The 25,276-nt window shown below is 40.9% G+C and overlaps 1 protein-coding gene and 1 long non-coding RNA gene across 6 annotated transcripts in view; one reads left to right on the plus strand and one right to left on the minus strand.

Moving 5' to 3' along the window:
* The window catches only part of SORBS2 (sorbin and SH3 domain containing 2), a 226,131-nt gene extending 209,673 nt beyond the window's left edge, over window positions 1-16,458 (minus strand). Inside the window, exon 1 of one of the 5 annotated variants that reach the window (XM_045056819.1) lies at window positions 15,747-16,439. The gene's annotated coding sequence lies outside the window, so the exon portion shown is untranslated. Of the gene's footprint in view, window positions 1-15,746 lie in introns of all 5 variants that reach the window. The other 4 variants (XM_045056818.1, XM_045056820.1, XM_019830045.3 and 1 more) reach the window with 4 other exon arrangements.
* Window positions 1-25,276, plus strand: part of LOC111560096 — a 268,612-nt gene that overhangs the window by 186,126 nt on the left and 57,210 nt on the right. The window lies entirely within an intron of this gene.

Genomic DNA, 25,276 nt, shown 5'->3' on the forward strand with positions numbered 1-25,276 from the left:
TAAAGAATTAATCCAAACTACTTAGGGGCACCTAGGTGGCTCAGTCGGTTAGGCGTCCGACTCTTGATTTCGGCTCAGGTCATGATCTCAGGGTTTGTGAGATTAAGCCCTGCCATTGGGCTCTGTGCTGACAGTGGAGATTGCTTGGGATTCATTCTCTTTCTCTCTCTCTCTCTCTCAAAATAAATAAGTAAACTAAAAAAAAAAAAATTATTCAAACTACTTAGCATGAGGCTGATTCTGATATTGGTGATAAGAATAGGTGTGGCTACCATTCCTTCAGTGTTTCTGATGAGGCAGGCACTATGCCCTCATTTACAATAATCTCATTTAACTCTAATGATCATCCTCACAGGCGTGTGCTAGTATCTCTACTCTACAAATAGCAAAATAGAGGTCTAGAGGGGCGGAGGGACTTGTTCCCACATGCTCAATTAGCCATCACAGAGCTAGAAGTGAAATCCAAAGTCATGTAACAGCAAAACCCATCTTGCTGACCCCACAGCACACCAGCCCCTCGTCTCCCTATTGTTCCCACATCCAAGACCCATCAACCCATCTCCAGTGTTCTTTCATGTCTTTTCTTTTCTTTTCTTTTTTCTTCAATATATGAAGTTTATTGTCAAATTGGTTTCCATACAACACCCAGTGCTCATCCCAGCAGGTGCCCTCCTCAATACCCATCACCCACCCTCTCCTCCCTCCCATCCCTCATCAACCCTCAGTTTGTTCTCAGTTTTTAAGAGTCTCTTATGCTTTCGCTCTCTTCCACTCTAACCTCTTTTTTTTTTTTTTTGTCTTTTCATTCGCACATGTTTTTCTCTCGATCCACAACCTCCCTGTGAGCCATGCACACTTCTGAAATCATCGGGTGGATCATTCACACCTACTGTGACTCTTTGCCCCCCGTCTTGGCACTCGTGATGCTGCACGATTATTAGCATCCCTTCCCTTGTCCCTGAAGACTGAAGCATCCTCAAAAGCTGTGACTCCCACTGGTCACCACTAAACTGGGTTAGCCTGGACAGTCAGTGGTGCACAGCACTTGCCTTTCTGTTTAACTGAGTTCTATAAGAATGATGATAATACTTGAGGGGGCACCTGGGTGGCTCAGTCAGCTGAGCATCCAACTTCGGCTCAGGTCATGATCTCATGGTTTGTGAGTTTGAGCCCCTCATCGGCTCGCTGCTGTCAGTGCAGAGCCCATTTTGGATCCTCTTTCCCCCCTCACCCCCCCACCCTCTCGGCTCCTGCCCCACTCACACTCTCTCTCTCTCTCAGAAATAAAAATAAAACATTAAAAAATACTTGCAAACACTTCTTGAGCGCCTTCTATATGCCAGGCCCTGTTCAATAGGCATGAACAACCTATTAACATGCATAAGCCACTTAATCTTCACAAAAGTTTTGGAGATAATTTACCTTTTTAATTTTTATTTATATTTCCCAAGGAAGTTAAATTGGTCGCACTTGTGACTTTAATAGAAAAAAAATCACTGTTGCTCAATACTAGACTCCATAAAATAAAATTTGCCTAATATGCTGGTGGTCGTTAATTTACATTCTTTCTTCCCAACAACTGCATTTAGTCCAGTAAGATTTCACTTGTTTTTTTTTTAAACAAAGAAATTTTAAAAAGTAGTACTCACTTTTAAAATTCATGCGTGAAGATAAATGGAAAAAAACTGGTGGAGGCAATTTAAATATTTTAACTTAAGTATACTAAGCAACCATGTTCAATGGCTTAAAAAATGTTACTTTTTAAAAAAGTTTATTTATTTTGAGAGAGAGTTTGTGCAAACAGGAGAGGGGCAGAGAGAGTGGGAGAAAGTGAATCCCAAGCAGGCTCTGTGCTGTCCAGCATAGAGCCCAATGCAGGGCTCAATCCCACAGGGCCATCAGATCATGACCTGAGCTGAAATCAACAGTCGGACACTTAACTGACGGAGCCGCCCAGATGCCCCCCTCTCACCCGCAAAAGCCACTCTTTGAAATGTGGATCTTTTCCCGCAGAGTGGCTAAAAAGACATCATTGTAGTCTTTTATTAATTAAAAATGTTATAATCAGAAAAAATGGCTGTAATACTACATAATGTTAGTGGAGGTAATAATATAATATTGGTAGAGGTAACATATTCTCAAGCTGTATACAGTCATCTGTCCATTCCTGTCTTGAATTAGGCTGTATCTGAGGTTCAAATTTGTTTCAGGTTCTCCTTCACTTTCCTGATAGCTAAGATGGAATTTCTAGCTGCCTACTTTAGGCACCTTCGTCTAGATATTTCCAACAAATGTACCCAGTCCTACATGTCCAAATATCTTCTCCCTTATTTAAAAAAACAAAGCAAAAAAAAAAAAAAAAAAACCCACAAAAACTCTTCTCCACTCCCATTTTGGTTAATGGCCTCATCATCTACCCAGTTACCTGATTCCTCTTAAATTCCGCATCTTTTTACCACCCTGAATTGATCAACTGATGAATGAGCATTAGAGGGTGGGCCCGAGATCCATGAGGCTGAGACTTCGTACCCTGATGGGGCAAACGAGGATCTCCCTGAAAAGTAGCTTTGGTCATGTCCCTTCAAACACACACACATGCATGGCTTCCAAAGACTTTAGAGCGCTCAGAGCTAGTAACTGGACCACGGAAATTAGGAGATTCTTACAATATCGTTCTAATCCGTGAACAACTAAAGCCAACAGTAGTGGTTGACATGGAACCCTCCTCTATTTCAGACGTTATGCTACGTACAATGTAGGTGTCTCTGACATTCGGTATGCTCATTTTAGATGAGAAAATCACGTTGCAGGGAGGTTTTATACCTTGGCCGTCTTCACTGTAAGCAGACTGCAGAACCGAGAATCCCACCCAGCAGTGTATGAGTCTGAAATCCATGCTTTTAAACACCAGCCCCAGCCTGCGACATACCACCTCCTGTTAAAAAGACTGGATCAGAAAAATATCACCTACACTGGCCATTCAAAGTCATAGTCATTTATATTAATAATTTTTAAAAAATGTGTCTTTAGACAGTTCGTGCCGGGGTATACAGGAGGAGAGCGTGTGAGACAGTGCTCTGCCTGATAAGCCCTCAACTCCTGGCTCTCGGTCCATTGGCTTTTACTCCGTTTTCCGTGTGTCTCTGCTGATTCTCCACGGTGGATGGGACCGGGTTCCTCCTCCACCTCACTTGCATCATTGGACCTTCCCCATACCTCAGGGTGACGAAGTCTCTCCTTGTGAACTTCTTCAACCTTCTCATAGCTCTCAGGGAATGGCCCCACTTCCTCCATTTACCTCTACTACTCCCAGGTCCCAGGCTCCCCAACTCCCTTTGAGGTTGGGCTATCCCTTGTCCTTCGGTCTTACCTGCCTTCTCTAACCCCTCTGGGGTCTTGTTCCTGGAGTAGACACTTTCTTTTGCATCTTCCCCCTCTTCTGCTGGAGCTTTGTCCATAGCTACGAACAGGCTTAGCTCCTCCCTGCCACAAATTTCCTCATTTCTCTTCCTTCCTCCCCTTTTCTTTCTACTGTATCAGCTGGACTCTTCTCCATGTTATTTCCTAGCTGTATAGTTTACTTCCACATCCTTAAAAATACTCACTTCTTAATCTCTTGATATGCCTTTATCCCTGCATTGGAATGAAGCACTCCTCAAAGTCAGCAACTGGCTCATAAGAATGAAATCCAGCGGGCATTTCACTAAGCCTCAGTTTCTTCCTTTCTCATGTAAAGTGGCAATGATAGTATATACCTCAGAGATGGGTTGTGCAGACAATGCAATTACGCTCAAGCAGCGAGCGAGCGGGTGAGAACTAAATGTTAGTTGAGTGAAACAATTCTTGATGCCTACAAGGCTTGTTTTTCTGACTAATTGTTGAAATCCCACCTCATTCAAGTCCTATTTGAAGTATAATTTTCTCGAAATCATCTTCCCCGATGCTCAGAAAACTTCCTTCCTTCCCTGAGCTGGTTATTACCATCTCTAGAATTTTATCTTTTGAGACAGAGGTTCTACCTCTTCCTTGTATAAAAGTAGCTTTTGTGTGTCTGTTTGAAAGAATGGATAAATGCATTGATTATAGCCCCCTTACAGCACTTTATCACCTTCTGTCTTCAATGATAGTAAATTAGAGTTCTTGTCTTCTGTCTTTCACTGCACTGTAAGCTCTTTTTTTTAAACGTTTATTTATTTTTGGGACAGAGAGAGACAGAGCATGAACGGGGGAGGGGCAGAGAGAGGGGGAGACACAGAATCGGAAACAGGCTCCAGGCTCTGAGCCATCAGCCCAGAGCCCGACGCGGGGCTCGAACTCACGGACCGCGAGATCGTGACCTGGCTGAAGTTGGACGCTTAACCGACTGCACCACCCAGGCGCCCCTGCACTGTAAGCTCTTTTAATGGCTTTCTGGATCATTTTCTTATCTTTTCATTCAGCCTAAACACATGGTAGGTCCTTATGGGTGTGCCATAAATGAATGATATGAAAACTCAAAAACCATTTTAAAATGTACAATTACAACTTTGACATCATAGTAAACTTGGCTCTGTTCTCTCCTTAAGTCATACGCAGAACTGTGGATTTCTCATTCTCTGCTTTCCCCCAACAGAGCCTCCTTTTCAGTATCAGATAAAATTGGCAAGGATGTGACTAGCTAACTTATACTAACGTACAATCGAGCCAGCAATCTTTAAAAGTCTGGAAGGAGGAGAGTTAGAGAACTCGTCAGTGTGTGGTCAAGCCCATCCACAGGAAAGAGTGACTGACTCCAGATATTCCGCTCCTCGTGGCAGTTAGAAACGCGTGGCTCTGTTGTATTTATTGGCCAAATATAATTTGATGATAATTTTAAAACCATTTGTCATGTGGCATTATACTTGCCGGAGGAAATTCTGACTTTATTTCCCAAAAGAATACACTGATCAATTAATAATTTGACCATTCTGTTTGGCCAAGATAAAATATTCTCACTCTCGGAGATGCTTTAGATAGAATGCATAGAGATTTCTCAAAACTGCTTTGCTTTTGGTTGGAAATCAGAACAGGAAGATTTCAAACCAATACTTCCACTAATTTCTGCTAAACTCAGAAGTTGGTTGCATGACCCCATCTGATAACAAATACTTGGAGGACCAGGGTCCTTTTAGGTCCTAGTTCAGAAGCTCCTGCTCGCTCCTCTTTGCGGTTTTAATCTGGATGGTAGAAACCTAGCATCTCTTCTCACAGACTCAGAAGCGAAATGCAATAAAATGACTGAGGAGTCTGGGAATGAGGCAGTTCGCGAATGGAACATTCCCCAGGAAACATAATTTTATGATCATAATCTTTTAGTTCTTGACAGTTGCATAGTGAAATATCAGTGCCAAGAAGAGTGAACCAGAGTTTTGAGGGTATGTTTTCCCAATTCATTTCAAAGGAAGCAAAATGTAGCCTTCAAAATGATTATAATGCATTAATGCACCATGTGATAATACATGGATCAAGTTCAATTATTTTACCGGAGAACTGCCAATATATGAGGCGCATGTCCCCCCTGAAGGGACCTTTGGGACTTTGTGTCAAAGGAAGGTGATTTTCAAACTAAACTAGATTGTTTAGGGCTTTGATTGTCATTTGCTTTTATTTATATAATGAGGGCGATGGAAGTCCTCTCTGCTGCCAATAAATCTAGAAAATAATTTAAAATATGTTCAAAACCCTTTGTGAACTGCAGAAGGAAGTTGTTTGTTTTTTTAATTCAAGAAAAAAGTCATAATTACCGAAGTCAATCAGTTATGTTAGTCTTATAAAATTAAATCTCTGGTAGAGGGGCGCCTGGGTGGCGCAGTTGGTTAAGCGTCCGACTTCAGCCAGGTCACGATCTCGCGGTCCGTGAGTTCGAGCCCCGCGTCAGGCTCTGGGCTGATGGCTCAGAGCCTGGAGCCTGTTTCCGATTCTGTGTCTCCCTCTTTCTCTGCCCCTCCCCCGTTCATGCTCTGTCTCTCTCTGTCCCAAAAATAAATAAACGTTGAAAAAAAAAATTAAAAAAAAAAATAAAATAAAAAAAATAAAAAAATCTCTGGTAGAAAGGAAGCCAGTGATATAATCAGCTTTCAGACCACATATCATGTAAAAAGTCATGTTTCTAAATAAAGTCAGTTTCAAAGAATTCAGGATACATTACCATTCATCTGAATTACTGACCTAAAAAAGCCCTTTTCCCAAAACAGATATATTTTCAACAAATGAATAATGGTTTTTACGGTAAAGGAGGTAGCTATGCTTTCCTACATTTTTATTGTTTTCTTGACTGTCATAGACGACCAACATATAGTTAGGTTGTTTAGGAGGTTACATCAGGGAAGAAGTCTATAGTGGTTTAAATGAGCCAGATCATTTTAGATTGTGTTTCCTCTGTTGAGGAGTCTGATGACTTAAAAAGGATTGTTCTGACATTTAACTGAGTGTTTTACATGAAAAACATTCTAACTAAAACCAACCAAACAATTCAAAAAACAAAACAAAGAAGCAAACAAACACTAAGGATGTGCGGACTGAATTAATTTTCTCGTGATGTTTTTTTTTTTCTTTCTTAAAAGTTTATTTATTTATTTTTAGAGAGAGAGAGAGCAAACATGAGTGGGGGAGGGACAGAGAGAGAGAGAGACAGAGAGAGAGTGAGAGAGAATCCCAAGCAGGCTCCGCACTGTCGGCACAGAGTCCAATGTAGGGCTTGAACTCACGAACCATGAGATCATGACCTGAATTGAAATCTGGAGTTGGACGCTTAACCGACTGAGCCCAGGTGCCCCTCTCATGATGGAGGTTACATGGAATAACAGACAGTATATATTAATTTGACTACATCCATTTTCTTTGGTGTGAATATTATTTGTTGACATATGATATAACTGCCTACTTGGGCTAATCATCCTTTACTTAATTTACTCTTGGTCATACATGTGACAAGATGATGGTGGTAAAAATAGAAATAAAACTCTGTTGCTCTCTCATGGAGTTTACTTTTGCACAGAAAGATTAGACATATACAAAAACTTCGTAAAAATGAAATAAAAGAAATATAGTGTACAAAGTGGGATGAGAGCATCTAAGAAGTAGCAACTCGACGTGTTGTTTATGAAATCTCTCTTTGGGAAGTGATTTAAGATCAGTTGAATACTTCTGGAAAATTCCAGTTAAAATAACCTTGGAAGTTTTGTAATTTCCCAGATCCTTCATTACAAGGTAACATGTGTAAAGCTCTTGGGATAGTACCTAACACAGACTAAACTCTATACAATTTGATATTATCAACATCTTTTGGATTGAAGAAATGGAATAATTTTTTCTGTAGTTTATTGGAATCTGGTTGTTCGGGTTTTTATTGTGTTCTTAGGTTTAATCAGAAGCAGATATTTTGATTACCATGTAAAGTCTTCCAGCTCTTATGTTTTTTTTTTTTAACTTTTTAATGTTTATTTATTTTTGAAAGACAGAGACAGAGCACAAGTAGGGGAGGGTCAGAGAGAGAGGGAGACACAGAATGCAAAGCAGGCTCCAGGTGCTGAGCTGTCAGCACAGAGCCCCAGGTGGGACTCAAACCCATGAGCCGTGAAGTCATGACCTGAGCCAAAGTGGGACACTTAACCGACTAAGCCACCCACGCTCCCCTCAGCTCTTACAGTTTTTAAATTGAAAATGTCTCCCAGACTGATCCCTTTTTCTATCCTGAATTCTCTATTTAACTATATATATATATATTAATATAAATATATAAATATAAATATATAAATATATATATAAATATATATATTTATAAATATATATTTATGTATTTATTTAAATATATATTTATAAATATATTTAAATATATTAATATATTTAAATTTTAATTTAATTTAATTTAATTTAATTTTAATTTAAATTTAATTTAATTTAAATTTAATTTAATTTAAATTTTAATTTCAATTTAATTTAATTTAAATATTTAAATATATTAATATATTAATATATATATTAAATATATATTTAAATATATTTAAATATATATATTTATATATATTTATATATATATTATATTATTATATATATTATTTATTTATATATATAAATAAATATAAATATATATATAAATATATATATATAAATATATATATTTTTTAATGTTTATCTATTTTTGAGAGAGAGGGAGATGGTGTGAGCAGCAGCGGCAGAGAGAGTGGGAGACACAGAATCGAAAGCAGGCTCCAGGCTCTGAGCTGTCAGCACAGAGCCCGACGTGGGGCTCGAACTCATGAACCATGAGATCATGTCCCGAGCTGGTCAGGCACTTACCCGACTGAGCCACCCAGGTGCTCCTCTATTTAACTGTATTTTAAAGCCTTAAAATAAAGATCTTAAATTTTGTAATTTTAGGTTTAAACTTTCTCTCTTAGGCTTATTTAAAAAGGAAAAATTTAACTTTAGTTGGTCATACTGCTTGATGAATGCGATTATAACCAGAGGCTTTAAGAAAGTGAAGAGTAGAAATCAATTTTTCTTGGTCTGAATTATTTACCAAACGATGTGTTACATTTGAGCTTTATCTAAGCTTCTGGTTCCACTCTTGTTTTATAGAATTCTTTTTTTATTTTTTATTTTTTATTTTTTTTTTTAATTTTTTTTTTCAACATTTATTTATTTTTGGGACAGAGAGAGACAGAGCATGAACGGGGGAGGGGCAGAGAGAGAGGGAGACACAGAATCGGAAACAGGCTCCAGGCTCTGAGCCATCAGCCCAGAGCCCGACGCGGGGCTGGAACTCACAGACCGCGAGATCGTGACCTGGCTGAAGTCGGACGCTTAACCGACTGCGCCACCCAGGCGCCCCTAGAATTCTTAAATACAGTGCTTCTCACCAGGAAGACTGTAATTTAATTTTTAAAGTAATAGCATTTTCTAAAATTGTGATGTTTTTTATTTATGTTAAATATGTTTCTATTTATTTATGTCATTTTATTTTATGATTTCAGAAAAATCATAGTTGTTGTAAATTATTACTTTGTCTCTGAATTCAGGCAGCATTAGCACAACACAGGGAAGAACTGATCACTATGAGCCATTTATCATTCAACAAATACCGACTGAATATTTCATATATTGACCTATTTGCTGCATGCCTGCAATGTTCCAGCCGCTCTTCTAAAGCAAGCCACGTTTTCCCTGTAACTCGCTCTGCCCAAGCAACCTGGCCCTTTTCCTCCTGCTAGCTCTTGTTACTTTCTGCGCCCTTGTTGACTTCTGCTACCTAAACAGTTCAAGCCAGTGCTCAAGGTATATCAAACAACGCAAGTTTATTCACACCGTTCCAGAACAACTAAGTGGTTATCAGTTTTTTTTTAATCTTCGCTACTAGTAATCATCCTTGCTACTAATAATGCTATGCCAGGTACATTTTTAAATCTAGATATTGAGAGGCAAATGCTTTTAGAAGTTGCTTATCCCCACAGGATATAGTATATAATATTTACTATACTGCAATTATGTATCTGACAGATTAGGTACACTCGTTTCAGAGAGGGCTCAAACTGTTCACCAGATGACACAATTAGCCCAGGACGGATGAAATTGTTACCCGATATTTTTTCCTTTGTTAACTTAAACACAGAGAATTGAAACACTTAGATGTGAAGGCATCTTGATAATCTACGAAATAGCTCCCTTTTAAGCCACCAAGTGTTGCTTTTCTGGATTAGTAATGTTAAGTGTAGGAAAACTTATAAAGCCTTATGATCTGATATTACTACAGTCTAAAGAGCCAGAAGTAGCTGACTTGTCACCAGATGGTAGATGATTCCCCACAAAGTCAAAGGCGTGTGCATGTTTTGTTTTCAGTTTTGTTTTGTTTTGATCAAAGGGCTGCTGTCTCTACCATGGTCACCTTCATAGAGGGCAAATGCCTTTCAAGAAGCTAACTTTCCCCACTTAGAAGACGGTACAGGGACTTCAACTTCTTAGAGGAGGACAGGATGACTATTTACACAGATACGTTCTCTACGGCATGGCCGATAATAATTCTTTAGAATGTCTCATTTGCAGATGCTTTTTCTGTGCATTAAAACAAAAACACCATTCCTCATGCCATTCCCTGCTTGCACTCTTAGAGAATTTTAACAAGGGCTGCAAAGCTTGGTTACAAGCTTATTTGTGCTGTCGTTTTTTGGATTCCTTATGGCTGAGCCTTTTAACCACTGTTCTGAAGAGAACATCAGGAGGTTTAGAGCCTGCAGGTTTTATGCTGTTCCTCACATTCCTGAAAAAAAAATTATGAGGAAAAGAATCCAAAATGAAGAATTATTATTACATTGATTGGACTCACTCTCCAATCAATGAGGATATAATTGATCACAACAAAGTATTTTTGATTCGCAATTTATGCTGACAATTGAGAAAACATAAACAAAGTCAAAAGATTGAATGTCTAGGTTAAATAGAAAGTAAAGCATTTAAAAAGTAGACAACCATACAAATTTTAAAAAGCACTGAAACTTTCAGATACTATACTCGATTAAAAATAAATTTTCCTTAAATTGTAACATGGATGTAAAAATAAATTAGGAACTATAATGATAATATTGCTATGTTATTATTATTTGGGGGGGGGTAGGAAAATTTCCCTTGAAAGTGAGATCTTTAGTTAGATTTAAGAAAAGTGAAAACCTTTTTGTTTTTCTTTCAAATAATGCTTTTTATTTTTTTTAAATTTTTTTTCAACGTTTTTTATTTTATTTTGGGGACAGAGAGAGACAGAGCATGAACGGGCGAGGGGCAGAGAGAGAGGGAGACACAGAATCGGAAACAGGCTCCAGGCTCCGAGCCATCAGCCCAGAGCCTGACGTGGGGCTCGAACTCACAGACCGCGAGATCGTGACCTGGCTGAAGTCGGACGCTTAACCGACTACGCCACCCAGGCGCCCCTAAGTAATGCTTTTTAAAGGTGCATTATCAACGCTGGACATATGCCTACCTGACCTGCATGGGGAAGGAGAAAACCACTGTCTTTTGGCTAAAATTCCTAGCTGGTGAAATAGACATTTCTGTGTTGAAGACTAGGAGACAAGAAAGTATAGTTCCAGATCGCTATGTCACGCTGTTAAAACTTAAGAAAAAAAAAAAAAAAACACGAACAAGGAAACTTGTCTTTGCTGGTTCTCTGTCACTTAAATAAGATGATCTTAATTAACCTTAAGCTGGAATAAGAGTTCTTAATTGTCAATATGGGAACTCGGTAGCTACAGAGGTGTTTCCTTAAGGCTAAAGGCATATGTCTTAACTTTTTCAGAAATGAGGTAAAGAGATTTGGAAAATCACCATACAGTTTTTTGCAGTGATCATTTAGAATTTGATATACATATCCATAAAGAAATCATTAGTTTGGGGAACATTTTGAAAAAATAGCTAATACAATAAAATATTATAATACTTTATTATAAAATGCAACAAGAACAGACTCATTTTAATATCAAATGTAGTTATAAATCATTTAGGCCTTCAAAATATAACTTACTTAAAATAGAAAAGACTAAAAATGATGTAGAAATACTACAGAATCACGTTTCCTGAAGTCTAATTACTATGGACGATTTAAAATAGCTGATTAAATGTGCTTAGTTCTTTAAGATGAATAGAACCGATGTCATCTTACACTTTTATTTAATTAGCATGCTATACATTAAAATCAGCTGGAAGATAGCCAAAGTAAGCCTTAAAAGGACAGCATGACAATTAAGAGTTGCCATTTATTTTATACTTATTATAAAAGTCAATGCTGAATCATAATGTGAAAAAGTGCAGAAACTTGAATTTTTTTTTTAATTTTTTAATGTTTATTTATTTTTGAGAGAGAGAGAGACAGAGTGTGAGTGGGGGGAGGGGCAGAGAGAGAAAGGGAGACACAGAATCCAAAGCAGGCTCCGGGCTCTGAGCCATCAGCACAGAGCCCGATGTGGGGCTTGAACCCATGAACTGTGATATCATCACCTGAGCCGAAGTCGGTCGCTCAACTGACTGAGCCTCCCAGGCGCCCCTAGAAACCTGAACTTAAGTGATTTTTCTAAATATTTTGATGTCTATTTCAAACATTTGGATATTTGAAACTTCCTAATCTTTGCTAATTTATGCACAAATTTCATATAATATTAAATACAACTTCTGCTTTCAACATGGTTATTGTGGACACAAAGTAATATATATTAAATTCTTCTTAGTAAAATTCCTAATCCATTCTTATTTTTGATTACAGCATTGTGTCAACTTTTTCACAAAAAGGCTATAAACCTTTAGGCCTAACTAAAAAAATCATTATCATGCCATATAGTATAGTAAAAGTGTGGGAAGTTTGTATAACCAGAAGTGTGTGTATATTAACAGAGATACTAACAGGTTCACCCAGGAGCCCAAGTTGTAGCCTAATGTAAGCCTAACGTAACCGGTGATTACCAGTAATCATTTAGACTTATTTAGGAAAATTAAAAGAATTTCTGCAATTATAGGTTCTATGTCAATTACTTGGTCTCTTTCCAGTTCATGACCTCTACTTTCTTCCAGCTTCAGTATGAAAAATAATTCCATAAGTATCTTCGTTGTAATTATCAATTATCAGCAATTCAATATTAATCTTAAATGGTCTGATTTTAGAATGAACTTCTAATAGGAGTACTTACTATACTTATTTACCCCTGCAAATTCGTAATACCTGTAAATAAAAAAACCCCAGCATCTTCTAGTTACTAAAGCTTTCAAGCCATTTCTGTTTAAAGTTTACATTTTGTAAAATCATTCCTCAAAAATTGCTGATATAGGACATTTATAGCTTTTATCACATTGTGGCCCCGAAGCCATCTTTTCATCGTGAGGGAAATTAGAGACTCATTGCTACTTTTCAATATCTTGAGTTTCTCTGATAAGGTAGTATAATATATAATAGGTTTTCTGTTTTGAGATCAAGTCTGTATTTACAGTAACTAATACGAAAATAGTGAAGTTTGAGGTTACCGGGACAATGACTAAATGCCAAGTTCTAGACACTGGGCAAAGTACATTGATGGGTCAATAAAACTCTGGGAGCCTGTGAGCAGAGACAGGATGCAGTACGGTACAGGGAGCAGAACTACAGACATAAGATTCAGATGTAGGCGAAGGAGAAAGTGAGGAAGCATCTGGGGAGACATCCTGGCTACATTTTGAAGGATACATGACAGGTGGCTGCCACTTTGGGGAGATTTAAAGAAAAGGCTGTACAGAGGCTTTGCCAAAGTTTGGTATCGTGGAGCGCCTGGGTGGCTCAGTCGGTTAAGCGTCTGACTTCAGCTCAGGTCACGATCTCGCGGCCCGTGAGTTCGAGCCCCGCGTCGGGCTCTGGGCTGACAGCTCAGAGCCTAAAGCCTGCTCGGGATTCTGCGTCTCCCTTTCTCTCTGCCCCTTCCCTGCTCGTGCCCTCTCTCTCTCCAAAAAACCAAAACAAAAAAACAACATTAAAAAAAAAGTTTGGCATAGTGCATTTGGGAGATTACAAAGTATTTGATATTGCTAGCAAGTGATCTGGGAAGTGGCAGAAAGTAAGGATACGTAAATAGACAAAAGCTAAGGGGTGGTTTTGAAAGATAGGTATTACATCTCTGTATGTGGTTCTTAAAGTTGTTGAATTAATAACTGTGTAGATGTGCCGTGCACCAGTGGACTTAGAATGCTAATCTTTTGTAGCATATCGCCTTTAAAGGTTATTAATGTAGGGGAAAATAGCACAGGTATAAAGTTTGTGTGTCACCCCTCCCGTGAGCCAAGGGTCCCCTCGCGCATGGTGCCCCCACGAAGGCAGAAGGCGCGGCAGCAGGTGCACCTGAGGTATTCCGCAGATTGTTCGTCTCACGGCCCCTCGAAGAAAAACGAATACAAAATTGTTTTCTTGTTGCAGGTCTTTTCGCTGTGCTAATTCTAAGCGTTTTTTTTCTTTTTGTGCAAAGTTCTAAAAGGAATTAAATTGGAGAGAAGCTCCCTCTACCTTTTATTCTGTTGTAACAGAAACACTTCCTTGGCTGATACTTTTATTTACAGAATTTAGCTCAAAACTAAGTCTGTTCATGTAGCTTTCCTTTGAAAGCTAAACATGAGTGGAGTACAATGCTATCACTTCCATTTTATTCCATACAACGCCTCACATGCAACAAATAGGCATCATTCCTGTTCGTTCTCACTATTAAATGTTTGAACGTGATTCCCTAGACTGAGTTTGCTCAGTCTGTGTCTTTGTATCTTGAGTACCGGTGACATTTAGAACACAAGTTTTGAAAGATATTCTCCCTCTACTTTATAAGTCACTTACTGGAGGGCTTTTGCCATTGCTGTCTCTGTGAAACAGGTGACGTACGCTCATATGTAGCAATAAAAATTATATTATACTTAATAAAGGTGATTCCCATGTCATCCGTATTTTGGGGAAAAAGGAAGCAATAAAAATACATTTCTTAGGAGGAGCTCTCAGATATTCTTTATTTTACCTTTCATGGTAGCCTCAGTCTTCGGTAGAGCTTTTTATTCAAAGCTTCCAACAAAATGTTTTGCATGAAATATTTTCAGTAGCATTGTAAACGATCTGATACGTTGGTCAACCAACAATAGAGTTGACTTAGGGAAAGCAGGAATGTTGTTGAAACCGAATTTAATCGTTATTTGCTCATTTCCTTCTCAATGCTTTTGATTTGACCCATTTCAATGCACAGAAACAGCTCTGTTCCTCAGAGACTCTCAATCAAAGAAATACTCACTATGGGGCAACTCGTCCTGCAATCCAAAGTCTGTGCTATTGACAACAAACATCCGCAGCAAACATTAGTGTTTGCAGGAGGTGTGCAGTGTGTTTGGTTTCGGTCTCTGTCTCTGAAACCTATCCGCTTGGGAGAAAAACTGGGCAATAGAAGAAGTTTACCGGCACATACTATATAGCCGTGCTTGAACTCAGTGCAGAGCTCCCACTTCCTTTCTTTCCTTGGATGCTGAGCCGGGGGTGGGGGGGGGGTGGGGGGGGTGGGGAGCACAATGGGGGTGTTGTGCTCTGGGCTAGCGTGGCATGCGTGATACTAGGAAAGGAAGTGTGAGCCGCTTCCAATATCTACACCGTTTGCTTTGCAAGTACCCTGAAGTAAATCAAACGGCACGCCACGACTCTAAGCTCAAAATAAGCAAGTGCAAAATCCACTGGCTGTCGTGACCTAAATAGGGAACGGAATTCCTTGATTGAAATGTATACGTGGGTGTGCTGTTAAGGGCTGTGAAAGAAATCATTTATGAAGCTTCAGAAATGCTCCATAATTTTCACACTGCCGATTTTCCATGTAGTTCTCTTAATATATGTCAAAGTACAGTGAATAAAAGGATCCATTGTGTATAAGGGAGAAAGGTTGTTGGTTATGAAGACTGTCCAGAACAACAAGCTGTCATGGTTTGTTACCACACTAAATATCTTAAACTCTGAGGCATATTGTAATTTTTTTTTTTTGTCATACAATTTCCGGAGCCCAAGTCACTATAACAACTCTGTGTTTCTGACACTATTTTATGGAAATGTGTGTGTGTGTGTGTGTGTGTGTGTATGAGTGCGTGTGTATGTGCATGCTTCTCTGGGAAATCCAGAAAGCACGATGAGTGTAAATCTTTGAGGTTAAGTTTTGCTCCGAATTATTGTTATGCATTGCTTAAAAAAAAAAAAAAAAAAGGGCAAAGAAGCTTACCTCTGTCAGTCAAGCGGATACGCAGGGACCTCCTTCCCAGCCTCGGTCTCAGCGTGTAGGCAGATTCTCTGCGAGCCAACAATCTGTTAACAGGAAGCAGGTACACCCGAGAGCGCCCGCCTGCGTTACAGTCCGGTGCCCATCGGAGCACACACCTGCTTCTTCAGACCTGCGGCTCATATGCAGCAGCCGCGCACAGGACCGCCGTTCGCAGATGGTAACGCCCTCCTTTGGGGTCACTAGTTTTCAGGATAAGCAGCTAGAGAACAGCTGCGATAACACTGCAGGGGAAGCTTGCCTGCCCAAGACAAAACCCTCTTCTGCCGTCTGATAGCAGATATGCAGCATGGTCGCTCTGCCTTCCACTTTCTCCAATCAGCTCATGGGAACAGCAGGCAACAGCTTGTGCAAACGGCAGCTCGCGGGCATGCTTGGCCGTAATAACTGCGTGCTAACCTGCCCATTTCTTCTCTCTTCTCTGAACGGATCTTTCGAAAATGCTTCTTCCAGGGCGAAGCTCAGCAGAATATGCCACACGGTTTTCCATAAGTAAAATGGCTGGCCCTCTCAGCGCTGCTGCAGACAGCTCATTGGGTTCCCCTGGCTTTTCGTAGTCATGGCAACAACCAACAGACAGACTTAGACAGCAGGCATGGCTGATCATGTGCGGCACACCGACACAGCTTGTTAATTTCTTTTCCCCAAACTCATCATTTTTCGTGGAGGGTAGCTTCCGGTGTCTTTCTAAATGTTTCACCGATAGCACAAGTGCTCTGAGTTTTCAGCTTTCGTGAGGAACTTTTGCTAGATGAGCCAGTGCTCCATGTGAAATTGAGAAAGGGAAGCCCTTCTCAGTAGATGGATTCGGGTCTTTCCAGGTTAATAACATGTAAGTCACTGTAGAGACGCTAATTGGAACCATTGTCAAAACAGTTTCTATCTTCACGTCATCGAATGGGCGTAAGGGAGATTGGCAGATGTGGGCAGTTAGACTTTGTGTTTTTGTTTATTTATTTTTATTGTTTAAAAAAATTGTTTTTTTTTTTTTATTTTTGAGAGAGAGAGAGAGAGAGAGACAGACCGTGAGTTGGGGAGGGGTAGAGAGAGAGGGAAATGCAGAACCTGAAGCAGGCTCCAAGCTCTGTGCTTTGAGCACAGAGCTTGACCTGGGGCTCCAACCTACAAACTGCAGGATTATGACCTGAGCCGAAGTCGGTCGCTTAATGGACTGAGTCACCCAGACACCCCTATACTTTGTGTTTTTAAATGATGAGCTTGTAGCCATGTGATTGAAACAAAGCCCTACGACTCATTATATAGGCCCAACAACAACCAAATCACATAAGGATATTTTATAAGAGGCAGCCTATGGATTTCATGCATCTAGTTATTTGAATATATTTTGATGTATTATACAATTTAAGATAGAATTTTAAAAATTCCCCTTTCCTATTGCAGAAAATGATTATAACTTATTTTTCATTTAACTATTATAACTTATTTAATTTAACCTAGTTATAACTTATTTTTAATTTAAAAATACTTTAACAATCCAAACCAAATTAAAAACCTTTTGCTTTACACATTATCTCCAAAGCAGGAATAGATTTACTTTCTCTGTTAGATGGATCACACCCCATCCTTCCTTAAAATGTCACCCCCTTTGGGAATTTCCCATGATTAACGCTGTTAACCGTTTATATTTTCTGCAAAATCCCCACTCTTCTCTTCAATACTGTCATCGGTCTCGGTCTATGTGATGTATTTCTAAGACACCATCCCATTTTTTTTCATTTCTAGCAACCTGTTTGAAAGAGCCGCGCTAACACTTTGGATTTGTAAATATAGATGCTTCATTTGTTAGTAGTCATTGATTTAGTGTTTTCCCAGTATTGCATCTCCCTACCCCCAGCGGCACACTTGCCTTCCGTAGCAATTCACCAGCGTTAGTATGCTAAGAACCCCGTGGATGCAGATTTGGTGACCCCATTTCCCTTCCCTCTCCAACCACATTCACGTCTGGTAGGTTTGAGCCACCTCAGGGTTAACAGATCTAGGGGATGGGCCTTTCTGCTTGGTACAGTCCTCGTGACTCCATGTTGTTTTAAGCCTGCTCACCTGTTCTCATTTAAGTTACCTACCCTTCAGTTACTTTCAGCGTGTGGCACCTTGAACTTGCCCCTCCCTTCAACTTCCGCCTCATAATCCGCTCTTCACTCCTCACGTTTCAGTAACCTTGCATTACTCCTATTTCTTGCTTCCCTGTCTAGCAGATGGCCCTGCTACCTCAAAGCTTCTCAACCAGATTTTAGCTGCCCAGTACCTTTGACCTCCATCCAAATCTGCCTTTTCTACATCATCTGTCAGCACCTTGCTCAAATAGACCACCCCGCCAATGACACTCCCAGGCAGAGTACGCAGGGGCCTCCGCCATGCTTCTGCCGTACCTGGGATGTTCCTCTACTGTTGCCATACTTTTTGCGTCCCGTTGACTTGTTAGCTATGCCCTTCCACGTCTGACTCTTCTACTGCTCTGTCACGTCCCCAAAAGCCAACCTTGTCCACCCGTGTCTTATTTGCCGTCCATGTTTTAATTTTCTTTTTGCAAGTGTTTATTTCTTTATTTTGAGAGAGAGAGAGGGAGCAAGCGGGGGAGGGGCTGAGAGAGACAGAGATGGAGACAGAGAATCCCAAGCAGGCTCTGCACTGTCAGCGTGGAGCCCGACGTGGGGCTCAGACCCACAAACCATGAGATTGTGACCTGAGTGGTGATCAAGGCTTAACTGACTGAGCCACCCAGGCGCCCCTTAATTATAACTTTAAGATATTTCAGTATCTTAAAACAATTTGGACGAGGACCTAAAACACTGTCTGAACATGTGCTGAATGACTGGAGAGTGTGAAGTCTGTGTTTCAATCCACCTTTTCAATATCACACCTTTGTCAGTATTATAACTTCAGAAAAATTGAAGTGATTTTGATTAAATGTTGGCATGCTAAAAAAGTTATCACTCCTGAAACCAATATTGCACCATATGTTAACTAAAAAAAAAAATTTAAAGAAAAAGTTATTAAGAAACATCTTAGTTCATTTCGTGTTTTAGGGTGGGTTTTCTTTGCATTGTAGGTCCGAAAATGTCTTCATTCCACACCTACCTGTGACTGATTCTTTGGCTAGGTGTAAGAATATTTTTAGCCATTTTCCTTGGGAATTTTGAGGGCCTTCTTTTTAAAAAACCTTGTATGTTCTTGCGTCACTATGTCCCCAGATGCCACTCCCCCAAAAGAGAACTGGAAAATACCCAAGCTGCTCCGAGTAAGAGACTGGCAGGAACTGAGGCTAATTTCTATGTCCCGTGGTGCCCCTCATGCTCTCTTGAGTAATTGTTATGTATCGCTCTCTGTGGGGGAGCTCTGTTATTTCTGCGCCTTTGGCTTCTTCACCTCCCCCAAGCCCTACCCCTCCCAGCTCTGGCCACCATGGCTGTCGTGACCCTTCTGGTTCTGCTCTACCTCATGTCTCTGACATTCATCGTCCCTCCTAACTTGTTCATTAAAAAAAAAAAAAAATTTTTGCTAAATACAGATTTTCAGGGAACGAATAGGATTTTTCCATCTCATCTTTCTGAGCCAAATGAGATGCTTCATAAATTGCCAGCAGCTTTCTACCTAGAATGCTCTGTGTCAGATTCTAATCTTTGCTCCAATGAGCCATGGTAGGACACTTGGCATTACACTGCTTTAAAATTTTTGCCAATGCAATAGGTGCGGAGTAATAGCTTGTTATTGTCTTAATTTGCGATTCTCTAATTACTAACAGAATTACATATCTCTTCATGTTAAAAAAAAATTTTTTTTTTTAAATTTTTTTTTTTTTAACATTTATTTATTTTTGAGACAGAGAGAGACAGAGCATGAATGGGGGAGGGGCAGAGAGAGAGAAGGAGACACAGAATGGGAAGCAGGCTCCAGGCTCTGAGCCATCAGCCCAGAGCCTGACGCGGGGCTGGAACTCACAGACCGCGAGATCGTGACCTGGCTGAAGCCGGACGCTTAACCGACTGCGCCACCCAGGCGCCCCCAAAAAAATTTTTTTTTAACGTTTATTTTTGAGAGACAGAGAGAGGCCGAGCACGAGTGGGGGAGGGGCAGAAAACGAGGGAGACAATAGAATCCAAAGCAGGCTCCGGGCTCTGAGCTGTCAGCACAGAGCCCGACATGGGGCTCGAACCCACGAACCGCGAGATCGTGACCTGAGCCGAAGTCAGACTTTTAACTGACTGAGCCACCCAGTTGCCCCTAAATATCTCTTCATGTTTGATGATCTTTTGGGTTACCTCCTCCTATACATTTCCTGTCCATCCCTTGTAACCTCTTTCCTCCGTTGAGGTTGTTGTCTTCAGGTGGAATTTTAAACAACATGGTCATTAAAAGCATTTTCAAAAGTTTTATATATGTAAGTGTTATAATTAAATTCATGACATAATTAGAACCTGATAAGATATCCTACTGCTAATTGTTTTGGTTTTTATTCTTTGGAAGTGGGTGAAAATCTCCATGCAGAATGTTTTTTTCAGTATGAAAAATACTGAATACCACAGGCATCCTATGAAGAATGATTTTCCCAGACAAAACCTAAGGTCCTACAAATCTCATCGCAAAAAATGTTGGCAGCAGAAGTGCCTGGCAAAATTAATATCGCTCTCATGTTTAAAATAGTACATAGCACAAGTGGAAAAAAGAGGGTCGAGGAGCTGGGACAGATGGAAGGAGGGCAAGGAGGCCAGTGGAGGGCTGTGTGCGACCCTGGACCAGGGGCTGGGCCAGGAACAGGTGCATCAAGTACATCATTGAGACAACTGGTGAATGTGAATGTGGACTGTATATTTGGTAATAGTGTTGTTTGCGTTTTAGATTTGCATAACTTGGTGATTGTGTTGTGGCGTTAAAGTTCTTCGGAGACGTGTTGAAGTGTCACCTAAGTCATCAGAAAGAATAATAATGCGTAAAAGTATATTTGTCGTGTGTGTGTATGTATGGTATAATTTAGCTCTTGTAATGATAAATACGTAGATGGATGGATGGATTTGTTTACTGAGGGCTAGCAAAATACAGGAAAACACCAATACCTGGTGAATCTTGGGTGAAGGGTATTTCTCGTTTATTTTACTATTCTTTCCAGTTCTCTGTAAGTTGAAAGTTTTTGTTGTCAAGGTAAAAAGCTCTCAAAAAAGGATTAAAATAAAAACACAAGAGAGTGTTCAGAACACAAACGGATTTAAGGTAAGATTACTTGACGAGGGCCTAACTATCAGAGTTAAAGCTACAAGTTGATAAGTTAGGGACGGATTAAGGTGGTTATTATCATTATGATTATTGACATTATTAAGAGACCATTTTGGTAGGAAGTATCGGGAATATTTTGTACTTTATTGAAAGAAGTCTGTTATTTTCCGGTATTTCCTGCTTTACTGTTATTAAGCCACTTATCCCTTGGTTCCCACGTTGAAATCCTTCTTAATCTGGTTCCCTCGCCACTGTAGAAATCAGCGAGATAACTGTTGATCAAAGCAACATGTTCTCCTGCAGCCTCACCTATCCCTCCAGCTTCCACAGCTGGGTGACAGTCTACCAAGGGATCCATCCGGTCCCTGGGGTAACAAAGAAGCTCTTTGTACAACTTAGGGAATAGAATTTGAGCACGGTTTGTTTAATGGGACAGCACAGGCTATTACGAGGCTTAGACTGAATTTCTAATTCCTAGCAACAAATGGAATAGAATATGCTAAAGTTTGTTCTCAAGTCTTGCATGTTTAGTTACATTAGCAACGAAATGAACAATACACTGTTACATAGGACCAAGATGGGAAGGGTGACAACTACGTTGGGCAGGATTAGAAAGAGGATCGGAATATCTCAGCAAAGCAAATTGGATTTATTTTGAAGATTCCATCCGCTAAGAATAAAGTATGCTGGGAAGCAGACTGACCCACAGGCTATTAATCAGATGCCTTCATATCCTCTGAGAGAGTCTGACCTTGATAAGAATCCAGAACGACCTTGATAAATCAGAGGTACCAGAAACCGAAACAAACCCAGCAGAGGGAAGGCTTCCTGGAAAACTACTTACTGAATACATTAAAATGAGAAAATGATTACAGAAGAACAAAACCCTACCAAAGGGCGAACGATAAGCCTATAAATGCCAGCCATATAAAACTGGTTTTAAAATCTGAGTATCTCTGAACACAAAAAATAACATGTGTGCACCACAAAAGAACATTGCATGAGCAATTACCAAAACTCACTTGGAGTCCTACATTCTCTCCAGGTGAAGAACAGGGACGATGTGGCAGGACGTACAGGAAGAAGATTTGGCCAGGCCTCAACCCGGAGAACTTGGTCTTGACCGGTTAATAATAACACCATTGTGTTAAATATTTCAGGTTTATCAAGCTCCGGGCTTATGGACGTCTCCGATCACGGTAGCTTCCAAGAACAACTTTATCTTAAAACGGGCATTAATACGCGTCGCTACCAGGTGGGGGAAAAACTGTAGCCTTAGCCCATAGCAAAAGAAAAAGCTAGCGAACCATGAACTCTCCCTGCCCCTCCCACCGCAGCCCACCCCCAGCCCTGGTGAGCCCCAACACAAATATGCCTTGCTTGGTCCTGCCAAAGAAAATCATACGGGGCTTCTTTGTAGGCCTGCGTTGCCAGAGAGCCTGCGAGCAATATAGAAAAAGCGCACTCGCTCCCACGGAATTTGGTTGTTTACACTTCCTAACGATAGGCTTGGAAAGTGACCTGTTAAGAGGAGGCTGCTTGCTTTCACTCCGCTGCGAGGGGCCACACTCTGTTCTCCAAGAGGCCCTCTGACCAGGATCAACGGAGTGTATCTCTGGTGACCTTTTCCACTTACCATTGTTTCCTCTGGAAACAGTGACGCCCAGGGGCCTCCGGGCCGCGACGCCCGGTCGCACAGAAAAAGCCTCGGGGCCCTGCCGTCACCGCGTTATTGAATTCGTGCCGAAACACATCAGCCTTGGCAAACACCACCTGGCCAGAAGCGTTTCGGAACAAATGCTGCCGCTTTCGCCTGAGCCGCTGAAACGCGTTATGAGGCGCGGGGTGAGCGCTGGGCCGTTTCTGCCAACTCCGAAGAGGCGGCCGCCGAAGCCCGCGGGAGCCACATGCTGCAAATCTCACAGAAACGACAGCCAGAGGGGCTCGACCCCCTTTACAAGCACGTGGGGTTAGAATGGTTCGGTTAGAATTTTGACTTACTCGTCAAAATGAGCAAATAATGCGATGAGGTCTGAGTGATAATACCTGATGTGGTACATGTTGGAGATTCCGGCTGCCTGATGTGAGAGTTGGTCGAAAGGCCCAAATGAGAAATTGCCCGATATGAGAAATGGTTGCAATGGCCAAATGAGAAAAATGGTTGAAAGACAACAACCCCTCCCCCGCCCCCGCCCCAGACAAAAACGCCTGGATGTCGTAGATACCCAGTTAAAGGCCCACCAGTGACAGCATACACAGTGACACCATACACAGCATACACCAGTGACAGCTTGGGAAAATAAAGCATGTGATCTTGATGAATCCTGGAGGGGGCTTCATTTTTTCCCGTTAGGATGATAATCAAGAATGGCAATTCTTTTACCACGCCCACCCAAGTCAGAATTCGTGTCCTTTGTCCTCAAAAGTAAGACTCGCAGGTCCTAGTTGCCGGCGAGTTACCTTGAACTGGTAACGAGCGAGAATAGTCTTGGACAATTTGTACATCGAAGGAAGAAGATCAATTTTGTAAACAGTCCTTGTGGGTTTAAATTAGCACAAAAATCATTTCACAGCTAACTTACTGTGGGCATGAGGGTGGATAAGGAAAACTCTTCTAAGAGCTGATACTAAACTGCGTCTTGAAGGATAAGGAGGAGGACTTAATGAAGGAACGACATAACAAAGTCTATAAACCAAGGGAATAGCATGAGCCAAGTCTAAGATACGTGAGGGGGTTGGTGGCTGGCCTTTCGTAAAATAGGTGACATGAGTGGATCCCCTGATTTTCTGACAGGATTTTTATGTGGATCAAGTAAGGTAATATGTGAAAAGGTTTTAAACTCGGCAATTATAAACAAACTCAGGTCATTGTTCAATCTTTGGAAACACGAGAAATAGTTTCATCACGGTATCTGTTAGGATTAGGCTTGGCTGAATATACGTGTAAACCCAAATGACAGTGCTTAAACAAGACCATGCCTAAGTGAGAGGCAAAAAGTTCAAGGCTAGTAGAAAGCTGGCCCCAGGGTCTCTGTTCTGCCATCTTTTGAAAGTGGTTTCTGCCCTTAAGGCACATTCACAGTCTAGAATGGCTACTTGTACCGCAGCCATCATGTACATGTTCCAGGCGAGGAAAAACAAAGGAGTGCAAGGGGGCACATTTTCCACTTGAGTTGGCCGCCTTTCGTTCTCTCTTAAAATCAAGATATAATCGACCTATCACGTTATGAGTTGACCCCTTGTAGAGAACCTTTCCGTAACTCCAGCATTTCTCCTGATGTCTTGTTGCCCATTCCCAGTTACAAGTGAGGTTCACAAGTGCCATCTTTGAGCTGGACACATGTAGCCCTAGATAAATCGGTGTCCTATTATTGAAGAAGACATGGGGAACGATTGTGGGCAGGCAGCAAGCTCCCTCTGCCAGGTATCAGCCAGGGGTCATCAGTCATCTTTTGTGTCAGAGTGGCCCTTTTAGGAAAGGTTCACCTTTTTCTTCAAGTGTACAACTGGACTTTGAAAGCGCCACCACTCACAGACAGGGCTTTAGGGCGGCCCAATGACGGAGGGACAATGCACGTTGTGCATTTACAATCTCCTTGTGCTCTTATTTATTTAAACTCTGTCTGTCCTCCGGGATTATGAACTTCAGGAGAGCGGGGATCATTTGTTTTGTCTTCACCCTATATCCATTGCTTAGCACAGCACCTGGTGTGTAGAGACAGATATGATGAATGAACAAATGAATGAATGAGCCGGCGGGGGAAGTCACAGGTGAATTGTATCTTCCTCCAAGGCCATCCCTCGATTCAGTCCAACAAGCATTCCTTTATCCTGTACTACATGCCAAGAACCTCATCCGGTGTTAGATTACTAAATTACAGCTCACATTCTGGGTGGGAGAAAATACAAGTGAATAAGTAGTTATGTTACAATGTGATTTGCCTTTCAGTACGACTGTATCCAGGCAGTCATGGGAGAAGAGAAAATGGCTAGTCCCTGAGCTGCATGGAGGGGCTGTACTGAAGCTGGGCCAAAAGGATAAAGAGGGTCTTGCTAGTCCGGGAAATCAGGGATAGGATTTCCAGGGCAGCACAGAGACAGGAAAGCAAATTTGCAGTTTGGGGAACCCAAGGAGTTGATCTAGCTGGAGTGCAGCCTGGGGCAGGCACAAGAAGAGATGAGACCGAAAAGGCAGACGTGTGATAGTTTGTGAAATGCCTTGTTCTCCTCATTAAGGACCTGGG

This window comes from Felis catus, chromosome B1 (assembly GCF_018350175.1).
Source record: "Felis catus isolate Fca126 chromosome B1, F.catus_Fca126_mat1.0, whole genome shotgun sequence".
Lineage (NCBI taxonomy): Eukaryota > Metazoa > Chordata > Mammalia > Carnivora > Felidae > Felis > Felis catus.